This window comes from Pongo pygmaeus, chromosome 3 (assembly GCF_028885625.2).
Source record: "Pongo pygmaeus isolate AG05252 chromosome 3, NHGRI_mPonPyg2-v2.0_pri, whole genome shotgun sequence".
In the NCBI taxonomy this organism is placed as follows: Eukaryota; Metazoa; Chordata; class Mammalia; order Primates; family Hominidae; genus Pongo; species Pongo pygmaeus.
This window is the reverse complement of record NC_072376.2, coordinates 52329040-52348983: the sequence shown is the minus strand read 5'-3', so window position 1 is coordinate 52348983 and position 19944 is coordinate 52329040. Positions and strand designations below refer to the sequence as shown.

The 19944-nt window shown below is 32.7% G+C and overlaps 1 long non-coding RNA gene across 2 annotated transcripts in view; it reads right to left on the bottom strand.

The window, feature by feature from the left end:
* LOC134739290 (uncharacterized) overlaps positions 1–19944 on the bottom strand; it is a 44941-nt gene that overhangs the window by 16679 nt on the left and 8318 nt on the right. Inside the window, exon 3 of one of the 2 annotated variants that reach the window (XR_010125911.1) lies at positions 13180–15768. The exons of the other annotated variant lie outside the window; for it this stretch is intronic. This is a non-coding gene — a long non-coding RNA (uncharacterized LOC134739290). Of the gene's footprint in view, positions 1–13179; positions 15769–19944 lie in introns of those variants that run through there. 2 annotated transcript variants of the gene reach the window in all.

The window sequence follows — 19944 nt, the reverse complement described above, 5'->3', positions numbered from 1 at the left end:
ATTCATCTGTTGAAACTTAATCACCAATGTGATGTTATTTGGCATTGGGACATTTGGGAGGTGATTAGGTCATGTGACGGGAGCCCTCATAAAACGGAATTAGTGCCCTTATAAAAGAGACTCCACGGAGCTCCCTTGCCTTGCAGCATTTGAAAAATGCAAGACTAAATATGAGATTGCAAACCTTTTTGTATATTTATGACACTTTTCATATAATAATTATACATGTAGAGTAGCCATTTAGAATGTATTTAAACTCCATGTGGGACAAATCTCTTTTTGCATATGATGATAATTAGCCATACTTTTGATTGAAAAAATAGCTAACCTATTGTATATATAGCTTTTGCCATGTGAAGACACATGATTCTTAATTTGTCTTATTAGTTAAAATAGTTCTTCGATAAAGTAATGGTAAGATCTTGTATTTTCATATGTGGTTTATTCTTTGACTTCTTAAGATAAATATTTCAGTCATTTATTTTCAGTCTTTTCATTTATAATAATAAAGTTTATATGGTAAAGAATTTGGGGGGAGAAAATTTAGAGGTGTTTCAGCATTTTACAGTGAAATCATTTTATTATTTTCTACATAGTTGACCATTCGAATTTTATATTTTTTATTTCTAAATTTTAAGTTGCTAGCTTGGAATTGTAAGCATTATCCATTCTGGATTCCCTCTTGTTGTGCCATGGCCAATGTGGGCCACAAATGTAAATATATTACACCCTGCTCCCAGGGCCGGCTACATAGGCATGCAAACTTGTGTAGCTGCAAAGACTCCATGCTCAGAAAGACCTCATGTTTTATTTAATGCTCAGCTGTTACTACCTTTAAATTCCTAATATTTTTTTAAGAGGGTACAAATTTTTATTTGAGAAGCCTAATACTTCAGTTTTCATGAGAAATTTGCCAATCTGCTTGAATTCCTCATGTTCTTTGAACTAAATGATCTTTGTAACATGTTTAAAGGGAGACATAGTACCAGCCACAGCTCTTACTTCCTCATTGAGTTGTCTCCTTGCTAGCAAAGATCTATGCATCCCATAATCACAACATAAAATGTTAACTGACAATCAGCTGGTATAGGATATCAAGGAAGCATTCCATATTTTTTTCTCAGTTTTTGTTAAAACACGCAAATACTCAAACACATTTCAGTTGCTCTACAGTTGCGCTCTTATTAGCTCCATTGGTTCTAAAATCTTATGATTTCTATATGCAAATTAATGTTATGCAAATGTTGTTGAGTCTCCGGTGTAACCTAACTGACTTGCCATTTGACCTTTAAGTTTTGCTCTCAATCCAAATATAGTTATAAGTGCTTGTGCAAAATAAATATTTTCATTATATCAGTGTACTCTGTATTAACTTACACAGTTAACTATTTTGGTTTAAAAGTCACTTTTATTAGAATCCTATGGTTGTTTCCACAGAGCCACCTCAATTAAAGAAAATGTAATGATGAAATGTATGATGAACAGAAATTAGATATCAAGATAAATGACTCATATACCTTTATTTATCTGCCCTTTGTGATATTTGCTTTTTCAAAAAATTATGCAGAAAAGTAACCTAAAAATAATTAGAAATGCATTCTGGATGTCCACTATTTAGAGTATCAGCAAGCCCTTAAAATAAGGCAAGAAATATGTTTCAATGAGATATCAAAATTGCAAGTTATGTAGTAACTAATCTTTGAATTACTTGGTAATATCAAGTATAATTATCAAGTAATTTGTGGGAACATATAATTCTCCTGTAATTATAGAGCTATTACAGATGCCCTACAAAATAGGACGCTAGTGCAGGCTTACCAATCTAGAATCATTTAGCCTTCTTTTGACATTCACTAACTGTGATATTCATGAATGAAACATCTGACTTCTAAGTGAAAAGCTCCAGATGCATTATGTACAATAGCTATTCTTTCAATCAAAAGTATGGCTTATTCTTATCATATGTAAAAAGAGATTCCTCCCACCATTGATTATAAAAACATTCTAAATGGCTACTCTGCATGTATAATTATTGTATGAAAAATGCCATAAATATACAAAAAGATTTGCAATCTCATATTTAGCCTTTCCTTTTTCAGACAAACTCTGCTTTGTATACACTCTTACAATTTTCCTTTATCAAATAATATTTGGGACTGAGTGACCTGGTATATTTTGACAGATATCTGCAAATAAATGAATATATTTTCAGAAAGTGCTTTTCATGAAACAGGCACTAATGTACCATGATTTTAAAGTTATAGCATTTGAAGGCTTTTTTAAAAAGTAAATATAAGGTTTATTCTCTGGGATTTATTTTATTTTTCTGCTACCTTTTCACTGACAGTATAGCCTATTATAGTCCTTGTCATTTTATGGAGGAAACAGTTATAACCTCTCACTTCATGGGGCCCAAGTCTCATCCTTTATTTCTATATCTGGGCATGAAGTGAAAGGACTGTGGTTACTGAGCCTGGAAGCCACCAGCATCACCTAAGAAGACCATAAAGTCAGCTTATGTTCTTATTGTTTTAATTATCAATTCTTTCTTCTTTGGCTAATAGGAATTTTACTTATTTTCCTGGGAGCTCAAATATAGATTTCAAAGGTGATTCAGGTTATAGGATCTGCTGCACTGCCAGAAATAGAAGCTTCTATATTGATCCTTTACAGCTAAATGGAATACAAAAACAAGTACATGGTATATAGTTTTTAAAACTCTCAAACCCAATTGGTTCCCTGATCTATAATTATTAATTAACTAGAATCTTCTTAAGCTTTCATAATTTTAACCTAATCTAGATCATTTGGTTAAGAAATGACTTGTTTTTCATATTTCTTTCAAAAATCAAATTTTATTTCAGAAACTCTGCTAGAGTTTTGAAAAGCTGATTCTAAAAATACTCAAGGAAATGGTATTATTTACCATGAAAAAGTACCATATATGAATTTGTCACCACTTTGCTGGAACTTAATTAAATATAGATTACAAGTCAACTATTTAGGTCACTACAATTTAATTAAAGACTATTGAAAGTACCATTTATGAATTGTTCACCTCTTGAACTATTCGTACACCTTTTCAAGAGCTAAACAATTCATAAATGGTACTTTCAATAGTCTTTAATTAAATTGTAGTGACCTAAATAGTTGATTTGTAGTCTATATTTATTTAAATACCAGCAGTCTCCATTTTAAACATTTTTAATGGATACTGTTCTATTTTAACTAAAATGTCATTATTTTTGAATTTCATTTTATATGATGTTAGATCAGTGAAATAAACTGTAAGACTTGCTATTTTTCGTAGTCAAAATCATAACTATGATATTTAGGGAGTGGATAAAATAATTACAAAGATGTTATTTGTCCCTTTTCTTTTACAGGATTAAGGAAACTGAAGACAAATCATTTGTTCAATAAAACAGGTCAGTGGTGATGCTAGATGTCATGTATGCTTTTTAACCTCCCATTCATTTTTCTTTCTACTGTATGAAGCTGCTTCGAATCCTCAGCTTAACTGTAGATTATTTAAGCTATTAGTAAGAGAAACAGAAGATTAAGAAGAAGAACAGAAACACTTTGGGATAATATCAGCTAGCCATAAATAAAATATTATTATGACCATTTTCTATGCTTTTAAAAAATATTTAGCACATATTTAGAGTTCAGTAAAATTTATTTTACATAGAAAAGTTCCAGGATTAAATTACCTACCTTTCCACACTTAGGAAGAGTAAGACTACACATATCCAATATAGAAAATTAAATCAGATACTATCTATCCAAATTAAGTATTTTTAGAAAAATAAATACTTAAACTACGGATACAAAATGATGGAAAAGAAAAGAGCTTAAAAGTCTTGAAATGCAAAATGTTAAGTATCTGATTGTCATTACTTTAAAACAGAGTTTCTTTTCAACTACAGTAAAATGTAAAATAACAAATTGTATTTAATATAATTTCTAGTATCAAAAAATATTTGTTTAAAATATATACACAGGTTATTTATATTCTATTTATTTTTTACTAGAGTTCATACATTTTTACATAAAGTTGATATCATGTTATTTGTCACATTTTTCAAATTATTAGCCTAATGAAGTGAAGAGTGTGTTACATTGAAAATAAAGATGCCTGGATTCTTGCTCTAGTTCAGAAACTAAGCATGCATATGACTTTTGAGAAGCTATTTAACCTACCCTTTCTTTCATTTCTGCAAAACAACTCTTATGCCTACCCCATACCATTTGAAAAATGATAAAATTGTACTAAATGACCTATAAGGTCTTAGATCTAATATGCTATGATTTTAATGCATGTGGTTGTAATACATTTCTACGCAGCTAAGATACATTGGTATTCAGTGTGTTACAAGGTTCCCAATTCTTATTTATAAGACATGGAATCAGGGTAATGTACTGTGGCATGAAATACATAATAAATACATGAATGAATAATGCAGAGTCCTTGATCCTTAACCCTTGCCAACGTCGCTCATTAATTGAATGGCTAATTTTGAAGTAAGCAACAACTACAGTATCTGCTTCATTCCATTTAACTTTTAAATGAAGAGGCTCCTACTGTGAACTTAAAATATAGTAATTTATATCTGAAACAAAGCACTCTGTCCACAACCCTCAAATCTTACTTTTTTATTTTGTACTGATATATTCATTTAGGGGAAATTTCTATTCAATTTTTACTACTTATTTCCACCTATTACACAAACCAGTAACATTAGAAAAGGGAATGCTTATTAGTGAAACATACAAATGTTCTCACAAAGTAAAGAATAAATATAGTAGAATAAATTTATATAAACAATATAGTCTCTGAGTTTGAGTAGTTAAGAAATATACACTTTGATTTAAGAAAAAGCTTAATCAATAAAAGACATTGACAAATGCCTTAATACTGGGTATTTACAGATTATGCAATTTACTTTCTCATTGAAGGCAGACTATGCAATTTAAATTTTTAGCTGAGCCTCATGAGTTATGGCCTTACCCTCTTTCTCCCTCTGTTTCACCCACACAAATATACAATCTATAAAGCAAAACCACATCATTTCACAGAGCAATGATTCACTTCGTATTCCAAGATGAAACCATTGTGAGACTTTCTGGTTAGAGTTGAGCTTCTTTTAATATATTAAAGTATCAATTAAAGAGTAGAGTGACTATTTTGAAATTCCCACCAAAATATTCAGCCAGAAAAAAAATATCAATTGGAATAATTCATTTAAAAGTAACTAATGAAAATAACTATTCTCCTATTTTTAAATTTTTGTCTTTTTATTGTTTAGTTTTAGTAATTTTTATATAAGCTAAATATAAGTATTCTATCAGGTCAATATTTTATTATTCATCACAATCTATAGTTTGACTACTTATTTTCTCACTGTTGTCTTTTTTAAATAAGCTTTTTAGGTTGAAATAGTTTTAGATTCACAGAAAATATCCAAAATTAGAACAAACAGTTCCCATGTACCTAGAATCAAGTTTCTCCTATTATTAACATCTCATATTATGGTATATTTGTTACAATTTATGAACCAATATTGATAACATTATTATTCGCTAAAAACTATACTTTACTCACATTTTCTTAATTTTTACCTGATATCCTTTTTCTTGTCAAGGATCCCATTTAGGATTTCATACCTCATTTAGTTATTATTTCTCTAAGACAAGGCTCCTCTTGACTGTGACAGTTGCGCAGACCTTTCTTGTGTTTGATGACCTTGATAGTTTTGAAGAGTACTGCTCATGGATTGTGTAGCATGCCCCTCAATTGGGATTCATTTGATAGTTTTCTCATGATTAATTGTGTTATGGATTTTTGAAACAAAATCTACAAAGGTAAAGTGCCATTTTATCCCATCATATCAAGGATACACACTGTCAACATGACTTACCGTTATGATGTTGACCTTGATCATCTGACTCAGGTAGTATTTGTCAGGTTTCTCCACTGTGTTCTTGTATTCTTTGAAAGGAAATAACTATGTCCAGCCCACACTTTAGGACTGAACTCTTATGATGGCAGTCTACATACCTTATTCAGAATTTTTATATACTGGAGATTTGTCTCATCTCCCCAATTTATTTATTTGTTCAATTATTTATTTATATCAGTATTATTTGTGGATATTCATTTTATAGTTTAGGTTTCAATCAAATACTACTTTATTTTGTTTCCAAATTATTATAGCTTTAGCCATTGGGAGCTCTTTAAATTGGTTACCCTCTCGCTGACACACTGGCATCATTATGGGTTCTGTAGTTATTTATTGATGTATTTATCGGCTCATCCTTAGTTTCTGGCACTAAAAGATTCCCTAGGCTCATCTAGCACATTTCCTGCCCCAATCCTAAAAGCAGCCACTTCTCAAGGGACTCCTATTTCCTTTTATTTAATAATGGCACTAAAAACCAAGATCTAGGTGTTAGTTGTGCTCATTGTTACTGGGTGTCATTGCTTGTAGGCCCTTTTAGCAGACAGAACAAGGAAATATATGGGTGTATATTAACCCATGTTTATATACAGATCTCTAAATATTTATATGTAAACAATTCATAACTATGTTAAGATAAACATGGTCTCTTGCTGACGTCTCCAACACTAATTCACTACTGAATGGTTTATTCTAGCCTCCTTACCTTGCCTATCTACAACTTTCAACTCCAGTAGTCAGAAAACTGGTTTCTACTACCCACCATCCATTTACTTATTTGTTAATACATGCATAGTGGTATGTATTTTTTAACTAGTATCAATGTGAGCAACAATTTTATAAACTAGCATACAGGGCTTTTGTAAAGTCATTTTTTGTTTTTTGTTTCATTTTAATTTTTTCTTTAGTCTAACAGATTCTATTCATTTCCAAAATTAAGTAGGTGGATGCTTTTTCCCCACTCCCTTCAGTGAGGTCATTTCATACATTTGTAATATAGTTAGATTTATTTTGAGCATTCTGCATTCCATCCTGGAATTTCTAACCTCCCAATTTTTTAAAATTTCATACATTAAGGTTCACTCTGTGCTGTAAAGTTCAAGGGATTTTGACAAATGCAGAGTGTCAAGTATCAAGTATCTACCACAGCAGTATCATACAGAATCATGTCACTGCCCTAAAAAAAATCCCTGGTACTTCAGCTATTCAACCCTTCCTTCTCCTTAATCCCTAGCAACGACTAACATGTTTAGCGTCACTACAGTTTTGCCTTTTAGTAATATCATGTAACTGGAATAATGCTGTATGCAGCTTTTTAGACTGGTTTCTTCCACTTAGAAATACACACTTAATATTCATTCATGTCTTTTCTTGGCTTGATAGCTAATTTCTTATCACTAAACAGCATTCAATTTTATGCATGCACCATGTTTTGTTTATTCATTCATATATTGAAGGGTACCTTTGTTGCTTTCAGTTTTACCACTATAAACAAAGTTGTTACACATATTTATGTGAACGTTTTTGTATGTGTGTGGATGTAAGTTTTTAAATTAGTGAGATAAAAACCTAGATGTATAATTGCCAGATTATATGGTAATACTGTGTTTAATTTACTAAGAAAATGGCAAAGTAGTTTTCAAATTAACAATGCCATTTTCACTGCAATGAATGAGGGTTCTTGTTGCTATGCATTCTTTTCAGCAATTGGTATTGACAGTTTTTTTTTTTTTTTTGGTTTTTATCCATCCTAACTCATGTTTACTGATATCCTGTTCTCTTAACTTCCAATTGCTTAATGCTATACTTGCTACTTAGTTACAGGAGATTTGCATGTGTGTGTGTGTGAGAGTGTGTGTGCATGTGTGTGTTTGTAGATTTGTTGGACTTTCTATATTGATAATCATGCTGAATAAAGACAATTTTATTTCTTCCTTCCGAATCTGTATACATTTTATTACCTTTTCCTGTCATACTCAACTAGCACATACTTCCAGTACTATGTTAAATATGCATGGTGAGAGTGAACATATTTGCCTTCTTCCTAATATTAAGGCTAGTTTCTTGCCATTAAATGTGACTGAATTAGTCTGTTCTCATGCTGCTAATAAAGACATATCCAAGACTGGGTAATTTATAAAGTAAAGAAGTTTAATTGACTCACAGTTTCACATGGCTGAGGAAGCCTCACCATAATTGCAGAAGGCAAAGGAGGTGCAAAGGCATGTCTTACATGGTGCCAGGCAAGAGGGCATGTGCAGAGGAGCTATCCTTTATCAAACCATCAGATCTCATGAGACTTATTCACTATCATGAGAACACCATAGGAAAAACCTGCCCCCATGATTCAATTACCTCCCACTGGATCCCTCCCATGACATGTGGGAATTATTACCATTCACAGTGAGATTTGGGCGAGGATACAGAGCCAAACCGTATCAATGATGTTAGCTGATTTTGTTTATTGATTTGTTTTTGTAGCTTTTCTTTATCATGTTGATAAAGTTTTCCTCTATCCCTACTTTCCTGAGAGTTCTTAATCATGAAAGGTGTTGTATTTTTTTAATGCTTTTTCTTCCTGCATTACTTGTTATACTCACATAATTTTTCTTCTGTAGCCTGTTAATGTTGTGGATTATCCTGATAGATTTTCAAATAATGAACCATCTCTTCATTCCTGGAATAAATTCCACATGGTCACAGTGTTTAATTTTTTTGTATGCATTGTTGTATTTATTTTGCTAATATTTTGTTGCAGATTTTTACCTCTATGCTCATGAAAGATATTTCTCTGTAGTTTTTCTTTCTTGTGATGTATTGATCTGTTTTTGGTATTAGGATAATTCTGGAATCACAGAATAAATTAGGAAGTTTTCTTTCTGTTGTTCTTTCTAGTTTCTTAAAAAAATTTGGAGAATTTACATCATTTCATTCATAATTATATCCTTGGAAGAATTCACAAGTGAAACCATTTGGGCCTGGTACTTTCTTTTTTGAAAGGAATAAATTTAATATTCTAAAAAAAAAGATACGTCTTTTCAGATTCTTAATCATTTTTGTCTGATCTCTATCCTAATTCCCCTTCAAGCTGTATTTTTTTCAAATGTTTCACTTTGACTTCAAGACGCTTTTTCAGGTGAGGTACTTTTAAATTACAAAAAAAAATTGCTAATCTTAAAAAAAACAGTAAGTGCACAATATTCTGAGTTTCTGCATTCACTAAAAGTGTTGTTGTATATTAATAACTGAAACTGTTGCTTTATACTTAGAAGTGCTTTTACTGAAAATGTATCTGGAGATTAAAGAAAGTCATATTAGGTATATTATTATAAAATGTAGATAATATAATGTTTTAAAATAAATTTTTCCTATTTTATTTGCTTTTCGGATACCATGTGTACTAATATTTTGAAACTCATAGGGATATTTATAAACAATGCTATGGAAGTTATTGATAGAAAACTATCTCTACTATTACCATTGATTATGGGAGCTATCCAATTCTCTAATTTTATTTTTAAAATATTTACAGACTCCAATAGGAGCATAACATTATTATTATCTGACTACACATTTAAATTTTAGAACATTTCCTGAGAATTTTTATGTAAGAACTTGCATAGTTTATTTTGGAAAATGTAGTTTATGCAATCAAATAGTATATACATTGTGGCTGCAAATGTGTAGGTTTAACAAATATCAATGTGCTCTCCTAAATTCCCTAGTTCCTTCTTCTACTAGGTTTGGCCATTATGAGTATAATCAATAAAGCTTGAAGCAAAGTGATTCACATAACTTTAAATGTAGTTAATGTCCAGTATGCCTTCTCTGTTTACTCTTCCCTTGTTACAGGGACCTTCAAGTTCAGCTATTGCAGACATAGCCACAAGTTGCAAGAACTCTGTCGAGATGACTTATTCTAATATATCTTATTATAGCCTAACCCAAACAAATATATTCATGCATTTATTTAAGTACGATTTTGCATATACAGTTAATTTTTTATTATTCATAACACTAACGTTTTACAAAGTCATCCACAAACGCTGAATTAGCAGACACTGAAACACTGTTTCTAGGAGAAATGTGTATGTGTACACATATATGTCACATAGATTATAATCTTAAATCCCAAAAACCAGGTCATCCTAATAGCTTCTATTTTATTTATCTTACAAAAGAGAAAAGTAAATTCAGAAGTGTTAGGTGACTTACCTGAGACTACCCAACTACCAGATGACAAATTTCTATCTGGCCTTTCAACTGACTCCAGAGTGAAGCTTCTTGGATTAGGATGCACTGCCTCCTACCACTCTCTTATCATCACTGTGTGAGAGTTAAAACAAGAAGGCAGAGCATCCACCCTTATGGAAGCAGCACATCTGGCCACTCACCTGTTTCCATTATCTGAGAGAATGACTGCAAAAGTTCAGTGAGCATGGACTTGGGGGTTAAGAATAACAGTGAGCAGGTGAATTCACACACATGGAATCCACAAATAATGAGAATCAAGCATATGTGCGTCTTGATTTGACCAAAAAAAATGGATGTTGAATTTTTAAAAATGTATATGACCATGACTACCACTCATTTTTAAGTAACTATTTACTGATTTATTATATGAGTCAGATTCTATGCTAAATTTTCCAGATATGGGATGAAGGAATGGCTTTTCCTCTCAGGAGCTCTTGATTGAATAGAGAGAAAGTCATACAAGAAGTAACCATGCAATGTCATAAGTACATGCTTCAGTCAGGATAATATCAGCTATGAAAGATTTAAAACTCAACTCAAATTAATTGTAACCATACTGGAATGTATTGCTTTATATCATTAAACATATCTTGAAAAAGTTTACTTTGGAAGCATGGTTTGATCATATTTTTGTTTATATTTCTTGTGATTTGTGTACCTCTCCCTTCTGTTGTATCTTCACTCAATCCTAAGGATAGCTTCCTTTTTGGTAGCAAAATTTCTAGGGCATCTGAAGTCTCACATCTACACTCCAAACTGTTGAAAGTTTGGCGTGTAGACATGAGACTTCAGATGCCCTAGAAACTTTTTTCTTCCAACCCTTGAATTTAAAGTGTCTTGAGCTGCAATTTGCCTGCTCTTTTCTACACTGTCCTGTGCACACTAAACAATATGGCCTCCTTGCTTCCTCACCTTCAAGCCCTACATTCAGAAAAACACCAAATTTAACCTGATTATCACTATGCCTCATACTGTGACCTGAAATGTCTCTTCAAGCATTAAGATGTTACCATCACAGCAATTACAGTCACCAGAGTATTTAGATGGTTCTGAATGCATTATGCAAATTAGGGCCCATCCTAGGAGATAAGGGTGGTTTTATTCACAGCCAACACATTAGTGAAACGTATTGCATAAAGTTAGAGAGATGCCAGCCACATGCAATCACAAAGTCCCTCTATTATTATATTATACAAATAGGTATAAACTAATAAAATAGAGGTGTACAAATAATTCTGTTTTGAAAACTTTACATCGGTTATTTTTTAAATGTTGTAGCAACAAGGATGTTACCTGCAGGATGAATGCTATCAAATGGAGAAATAAGAAAGGAATTGAATATAGGAAGGAATATGGGAGGGTCTCAGTTGCACTTGTAAAAATATAATAGTATGTGAAAAAAATAATAAAAGTTCATACTTTAGACAGTTATTTATAAAGTAAGCAAAAACATTGAAAAGATTTATTGAAGACTGTTTTATTCTGTTATGGTTTTGACTTGTTCCTTATTAAGTTTAGAAATGATATTAAGAACTAGGCATGGTATTTCAGCGAAGTGCAATGAGTGTGTTAAGATGATCTATAAGATAAAGTATGAGAATATGCCTACAATGTTGTCAAATTGAGCTTATTTAGTCATTTATCTTATTGCTTGCATGAAATAGAGATAGATTAAAAGGTGGTAACAAATAATGTATTTTAAAGAGCTATTATAAAAATTTAAACAGAAGGAATAGGGACGTAATCATGAAATATCTCCAAATTCCAGTAGACTGTTTCTGGACAGTGAGAACATTGTAGACTATAATAAACCTAATAGAACTTTTTATTTCATTCTTCCTAGTTCATTTTCTTTATTAAGTTTGCAATCATATCGGCAACTAGTCTTTTTTTTTTTAACAGTACTAATGGATCCATCTGGTATATTACATGACCATAATCTTCCCCAAGATTGGAAAATAGACTGTTGCTTTAAGACCAGCAAATTTTAAGTATTAAGCAAGCAGTAGTGGCAATTCTAAAACCAAAGTAATGAAAACAGTAGAAATTGCCCATTTGCTGTTATATATGTTTCCTGACTTTTCTCCAGACGTTTTGAAGATAACTAACAGATCAATGGGAATTTTCAACAGTAAAATTGTCAAAAAACTTTCTTCAGGAAACTATCTTGAGTTTCAAAATCACAGTAAAAACAGTATACTTCAGTATACTATCAGTAATAGTAACTTCAGTTCCAAAATCACAGTAAAAATAGTATACTTGCTGTAATATTCCAATGTATACATTTTTCAAATATTTTATTATAATTTTTCAACATAAAAGTTGAAAGAATTTAACATTCAACACTCCTACATTCATCATCTACAATTAAGCTTTAACATTTAGATAGGTTTGTTTTATTTACACATCGATCCATTTCTCTCTCCCTATTTCCATCCATTATCCTATTTTCCTTTTGAAGCATTTCAAAGTAAGTTGCAGACATCAAGGGAGGTAACCATGAAAATATCAACATATATGTCTTTAACTAGGTTTTACAATTTATCTAAAATTATTTTAGGGTAAAATTTACATACAATGAAATGCATCAATATTAATTGCACCCTTTAATATAAGTTTTGACAAATGAATACAGCTATGTAAACCAAACCCCTGTCAGGGTACATAACATTACCATCAACCCACAAATCTCCCTCATGCTCCTTCCCAGTCCATCAGAGCTCCACCCCAATCACCAGAAGCAACATCTTTTCTATCATAATTTGTTTTTCCTTATTCTAGATCTTTCTATACATGGAATCATACATAATATACTACTTTGTGCAAAGCTTGTTTAACTCAGCAAAATATTTTTGAGATTCAGTCATGATATTAGTTATAACATTCATTATTTTTATCCTAAATATTATTGTATTTTATAGCTATACTATATTTTGATTTTTCATCTTCCTATTGACCAACACCTGGTTTGTTGTGAAGCTGCTAAAATCATTCTTGTAGAAATCTTTCTGTATGTGTTTCTTCATTTTGAGTGTATGTCTAGCAATAGAATGGTTGGGTCATATAATGGATGTATATGAAATTTTGTAAAAAATTTTAAAAATGTTTTCCAAAGTGGTTGTGACGTTTTCATTTTTACCAGCAATGTATGAAAATTTTGATTGGCCCTAACCTTTCCAAAATTTGATGTTTTCAGTCTTTTTAATTTTAGCCATTCCTAGAGGGTGTGTAATGGTATCACAATGTTGCTTTAATGTACCATTCCCTACCTACTTAGTGATGCTGAACAGTTTTTATGTGTTTATTGTCCACTTATACATCTTAATGTATAAAATGTGTGTTCAAAAATTTTTCCCATTTTAAAAGGTTGTCTTTATAATGTTTTGCCGTAGGAGTTGTATTTTGTGAATATTTTGATTCACTGATGATTTATTTTTGGTAAAGTCAAACATATCACTTTTTCCATATGTCATCATTTGTCCTGTATCTTATCTACCTATAAGAAATCTTTGCCTAGCTCTATGTCAAATAGACATTCTTCTGTATTTTATTCTGAAAATCTTTTGTATAAGCTTCTATGTTTCAGTCAATAGTTCATTTTGAATTATTTTTAGGTATATTGTGAGTTATGGGTGGAGATTCATTTTTTTCCATATAAATATAGTTATTTCAGTATCATTCATTAAAAATATGTTTTATTTATGAGGTAGAGACTCCTCATGACCACTTTCAGCCTTGAAGATTCTCTAGACTCAGAAAAAGCTACTATCTCCATGTTTAGTGTGTTTTACAATGAAAAGATACACATTAAAATTAGCAAATTGTAAAGGTACATGGGATAAAGTCTAGAAGACATGAAGCATAGGCTTCTAGGTGTCCTCCCCCAGTGGAGTCCTATGGATGTGCTTTATTATCCCAGCAATGATGTGTGGCAATACATGCAGGAAGCTCAATCATGCCTTGGTCTTCAGAGGTTTTATTAGGGGTCAGTCACATAGGCATGCAACACCTGTATAACTGTCCTCAGCTATTGATATTTTAGTTCCTCAGACACTTACCATAAATCTCATTGTTAACAAAAACTACCCATTTGAACTTGTACTTTGTAATCTAAAGTCTCAGGCTTACAAAAACAGTTGATCACAATAAAACACATCATTAGCGTAAACAGTTTGATCCTTTTTTTTACCACATGGACGGAGGTGTCAGACGTACAGAAGCACTCTTCTCAGGCAGAATATTCCAGAGCCTCAGAGCTCATTTTTGAGGAGCCAGCCAAGAGCCCGCTCTGAAGAAAGAGGCTTATGGGAAATATACAGGGTTTGAGCAACCCAGGCATGTGAATTACTCCTTCCCTGCACATTCATTGGATTGTTTTAATATATTCGTAAAAAATTAAATAACCCCCCCAATACGTGCAAATCAATTTCTGGTCTTCAAATTTTATTCTATGGCTTTGTTCATCAATCTTTGTATGTTTGCCATATTATTTTGATTCCTATAGCTTTATAATATTCTTGAAAACATTTATTATAGTTAAACTATGCTATTCTTTCTTAGAATTGCTTTAAACTGTGCTTTTTTTTTCAGAATTGCTTTGAATATGCTAGAAGTTTGTATTTCCATATAAATTGAAATGACACCTTATTACTGTCTTTATGTAGTCATTTTTTTATAATTTCTGTCTCTTTGCTGTGATTTCTTAATTTTTCATTCATTTCAAACATATTTTCCTTTATATCACTCAGCATAATTCCTTTAAAATCTTTGTTATGCTAATTCCAACATCTGAGTCATTTTGCTGTCAGTCTCTGTTGATTTTCATTTATCTTGAGAATAAAAAACATTCTTCTTTATTCATGTTTTGGAGTAATTTAGGATGCATGTTGGAAATTATGAATATTATCTTTTGGAGATCATGAGTTTTGTAGTCTTCTGAATCTTTTATTTCTATTTAGTCCGTAAAGTAATTTACTTGGTTGAAATCACACCTCTGCAAAATCTATCTTTGTGTGGCAGCTGAAGTCTTGCTTCAGTTATTTTATCCTTAGGTGACTTGCTTGGAGTCAGACCCACAAAGTCATTATTCTAGAAACATGGACACAGTTTATAATTTCAAGTTGGTGACCTTCTCTTTTTCTGGCTCTTTTCCTGTGCAGTGTGTATTCTCACTTCCTAGCAGCTACGGTTGTCCCAAACTCTCTCTTCTAGTTTCTATTGCAGTTTTGGCCACTATCCACGGCATGGTTTAGAACTGCCTTTAGTCTAACAGCTAGAGTAAATGAGAGACTCAGTCAGTGTCATTTTCCCTTTTCTATTGTAGACTACTCTTCAGAATATGCTCTTTTAGGGTCATATCCAGTGCCTTTGGCTGGTCTTTTTTTTTTTCTTTTTACATTTGTTCAGAGTTTATATTTATTATCTGTAGAAAATATTCATATAGATGCTTATTTGGCCATTACCAGAAACAAAAATTCCTTTGGAATTGATGACCACAGATGGTGAATAATCTGCTTTGATGGTTGACTTGTTCAGTAGAAATCTTTATAGATGTCTGGGGGAGTGACATTGCATAATCTGTATTACTGAGATTTGAAATATATTCCAGTAAATTTTGTTTTGAAAAAGATTTTCTACATGCATATGATGTCCAATCCCACTCAAAAGTCTACTAACATCATAGTAAATGATTATATTGCAGAGACATGCATAAACACAAAGGGAAAAGAGAAGCAACGTAAAACAGTTTACAATACAATTTTGCAAAATATGAAGCAGATGGTCAGAGAGTAACTAAGAAAAAGATGTCTAGAGTTAAAGATGTTAACAAGAAAAATGAACTAAAGTAACTTAAAACTTTCAGACATTGGAGACCCCAGTAACTTTTTAAGTGTGAGATAATGGTAGAGCTGAAATAGAGGAGTTACTTGAAAGTATTTAGAAAACTAAGTTAGATAATTCTCCATCCCTCCCTCACTCATCCAAGTATCCAGGCACTTACCCTCTTCTAAGAAAAAGAGATGAAGCTTACTTTCTGGAGAAAAAAAAAATTAAACCTAAGAGATTCCAAATAACAGTATATCAGGCACAATGTATGTAATAAAAATGAGTCATATTGAAACAAAAGGTTGAATTAAGCAGAAGCCAACAGAATAAAAAAGAATTCTGTCTTACTATGCTTAACTCTCAGAATGCTGGAAATTAGTTAAGCTAACACACAGACTGAGATTGTCAAACCTTACCTAATATCAATGTTTACTAAATATTTGAATAAGAAATTAAAAAGTTCAGACAAGGCAATGAGATGTCTGGAACATCAAAAGTAGCACCCCAATTCCTTGTCATATTTGTCTATGACACCAGTTCCAGAATAGGTAAGGCCATTGTGTGAGATTCACCCACACAGAGGGAACATTAAAATATTTTGTATCTTTATATCTTGCATCAAATATGTTGTTCTAAAGATTGAACAAAAAGGAAACAATATTGGAAAACATTACATAAAAACTGATCCAATATCAATAAGGTGCTCAGAAATTAAGAACATAGGAAAAAGAGAGAAGGTAATAATTAAAAAAAATACAAGAATTTCACTCCTCCTCCAATACACACAAAAAATAAGATTACCCTGAAGTCCAATAAAATTAATTTTAAAATACTTATTAATCAGAGCATATTTTCATGGACTTTTAGAATACTAAAATCCATGAACAGAACTTAAAAGCTCCCCAGAAGATAATGGTAGTGCGACCAAACCTTTATTATAAAGATCATAAGATGGTTATTTTCCTTATTTTCCTTTTATGTTAACCGTTTCATCTTCCATGAATGCTTGCTTGAAAGTAATCATTTTGGTAGAGGGTAGTCACTGGTAATTGATTAACTTCATTCGTATTCTAACCTCCAGAACTCCCTGCAAGATTGATAAATTTGTTTTTCTTTCAAAGAACAATGCTTCTTACATCATGCAGACTTCGTAGTTGGTGTCTATAACTCTGAAATGAACTGATGAGATCTACAATCTGAAGAATGCAATCAGCTTTGATCACTAGGAGATCCCATCTCCAATATTTCTATCTTGCTCATAAAAGCCCTCCTTTATGTTGAAAGGAAGTCAAATTTGAGTGACCCTCTCTCCTACTCTCTTACTTTTGCCAAATTGAATAAACCTTTCTCTGCTCCTAGGTGCTGATGTGTCAGTGATTGGTTTACTGTGCATTGGGTACACAAACCTACATTTGGAGTTTGATAACAGTAGGACAAATATAAAGGATCAGTGATAGAAACTGGAACCTTAATAATGATAGATTGAAGACCATGGAATGACAACTTAAAATTCTGATTAAAAAAAATCTATATGCAACTCCATATCAATCAAGTCATTGAGAGAATAGTATTATCAGATACTAAAATAAAAATTAACTAATTTTTCTGAAGAAGCAACATAGCTACAGAAAATGATCTATAAAAAGGAAGGAATCAACCAAACATGTTTAGAAGTATAAAATCAGGTATCCAGAAATTTTGTATCTAATCATGACAGAGATAAAGGAATTCCAAGGATGATGATGAGGGAAGTAATTAATAGTAAAGATGAAAATAAATAGTAACCTATCACGCCAGCTTACAGGGCAGTCTTGGGCACCCTGGGGGCCTACACCATAGTTTCCATGCAGGTGTACCATGCCTGACCAGTAGAGAGCGCCAGAAAGATGACCTCTGTGGCATGCACCAGCCTGCATGTTTCCTCCCCATACTGCAACTTCCCCCAAGCCCACTGCAACTCCCCACATCACTTTGCTTAGCCAAAGTTGCTCAGAGAACGGGTCATCCTCCCACATCTGGAGCAATCACTACTGCTTGTGGGTCACAGAGAAGGCACATGGTCCTGTGCTGGCCGATACCCTGCTGCAAACCCAAACCACTTCCACTGTAATACCACACAGTCTCCAAAACTCTCTTGCCTCCACCACTGTGGTAACTGCCTACAGGGAGACAGGCACCCCTGCATTTCCTAGCATTCAGCTGCAGCTGCCACACGTTGGTTCTCCAGCACAGTTAACTCCAAATCTCAAGTAGCCAGATAACAAAATTGGTGCCCAATACAAGTCCCCCAGAGTTAGAGCACACAGTCTAGGAGTTGGAAGCTGAACAAAGGTCCCCTAAAATCTTCCAGAAGCAAAGCTAGGTGGCTGAACCCACCTTATACCACAATCAAATCCTCTGGGTCAACAAATAGAAAAAAGAAAAGAAAAAAAAAATCTGAAAGTCAATAGCTTCAAAGATTGAAGGTAGATAAGCCAACAAAGATGAGAAAAAAATCAGCACAAGAATGCTGAAAACTCAAAAGTTTCTGAAAACCTTCTTTTCTCCAAATGACCACATCATCTCTCCTGCAAGAGTTCAGAACTGGACTGAGGCTGAAACAGCTGAAATACAGTAGTAGAATTCACAATATGGGTAGAAATGAAGCTCATTGAGCTACAGTAGTATGTTATAACCTAGTGCAAGGAAGTTAAAAATCATGATGAAACATTGCAAGAGCTGACAGACAAAAGAGCTAGTATGGAGAAGAACATAACCAACCTGATAGAGCTGAAAAACACACTACAAGGATTTCATAAAGCAATCACAAGTATTAATAACAGAATAGATCAAGTGGAGAAAAAAAATCTTAAGGCTTGAAGACCATCTTTTTAAAATAAGACAGGCATATGAGAATAGAGAAAAAAAGAATGAAAAAGAATGAATGAAACCTCCAAGAAATATGGGATTATGTAAAGACACCAAATCTATGACTCATTGGTGTACCTAAAAGAGATGGGGAGAATGGAACCAACTTGTGAAACGTATTTCAGAATGTCATCCATGAGAATTTTCTCAACCCAATATTCAAATTCAGGAAATGCAGAGAACTCCAATAAGATACTCTGCAAGAAGATCATCCCCAAACCCCATAATCATCAGATTCTCTAAGGTCAAAATGATAGAAAAAATGTTGAAAATAATTAGAAAGAAAGGGCAGGCCACCTACAAAGGGAAGCCCATCAGACTAACAGTGAACCCCTCAGCTGAAACCCTACAAGCCAGAAGAGATTGGGAGCCAATATTTAACATTGTTAAAGAAAAGAAATTCCAACCTTGAATTTTATGTCTGGCCAAACTAGGTTTCATAAGTAAAGGAGAAATGAGATCCTTTTCAAACAAGCAAATGCTGAGGGAATTTGTTTCCACCAGACCTGCCTTAAAGAGCTCTTGAAGAAAGCACTAATTAGGGAAATGAAAGACCATTGCCAGCTACCACAAAAGCACACTGAAATACACTATAAAGCAACCACATAAACAAGTCTGCAAAATAACCAGCTAACATGATGACAGGATAAAATCCACACATATCAATACTGATCCTGAATGTAAATGGGCTAACTGCTTCAATTAAAAGACACAGAGTGGCAGGCTGGATAAAGAACCAAGACCCATTGCTATGGTGTCTTCAAGAGGTCCATCTCACAGGCAAAAAAAACCACATAGGTTCAAAATAAAGGAATGGAGAGAAATCTGCAAAGCAAATGAAAAACAGATAAAAGCAGGGGTTACAATCCTTGTTTCTGACAAAACAGACCTTAAACCAAGAAAGATTTTAAAAAGACAAAGAAGGGTAATACATTTATATAATGGTAAAAGGTCCAATTTTTTTGTTGTTTTGTTTTAGCTTTACATAATGGTAAAG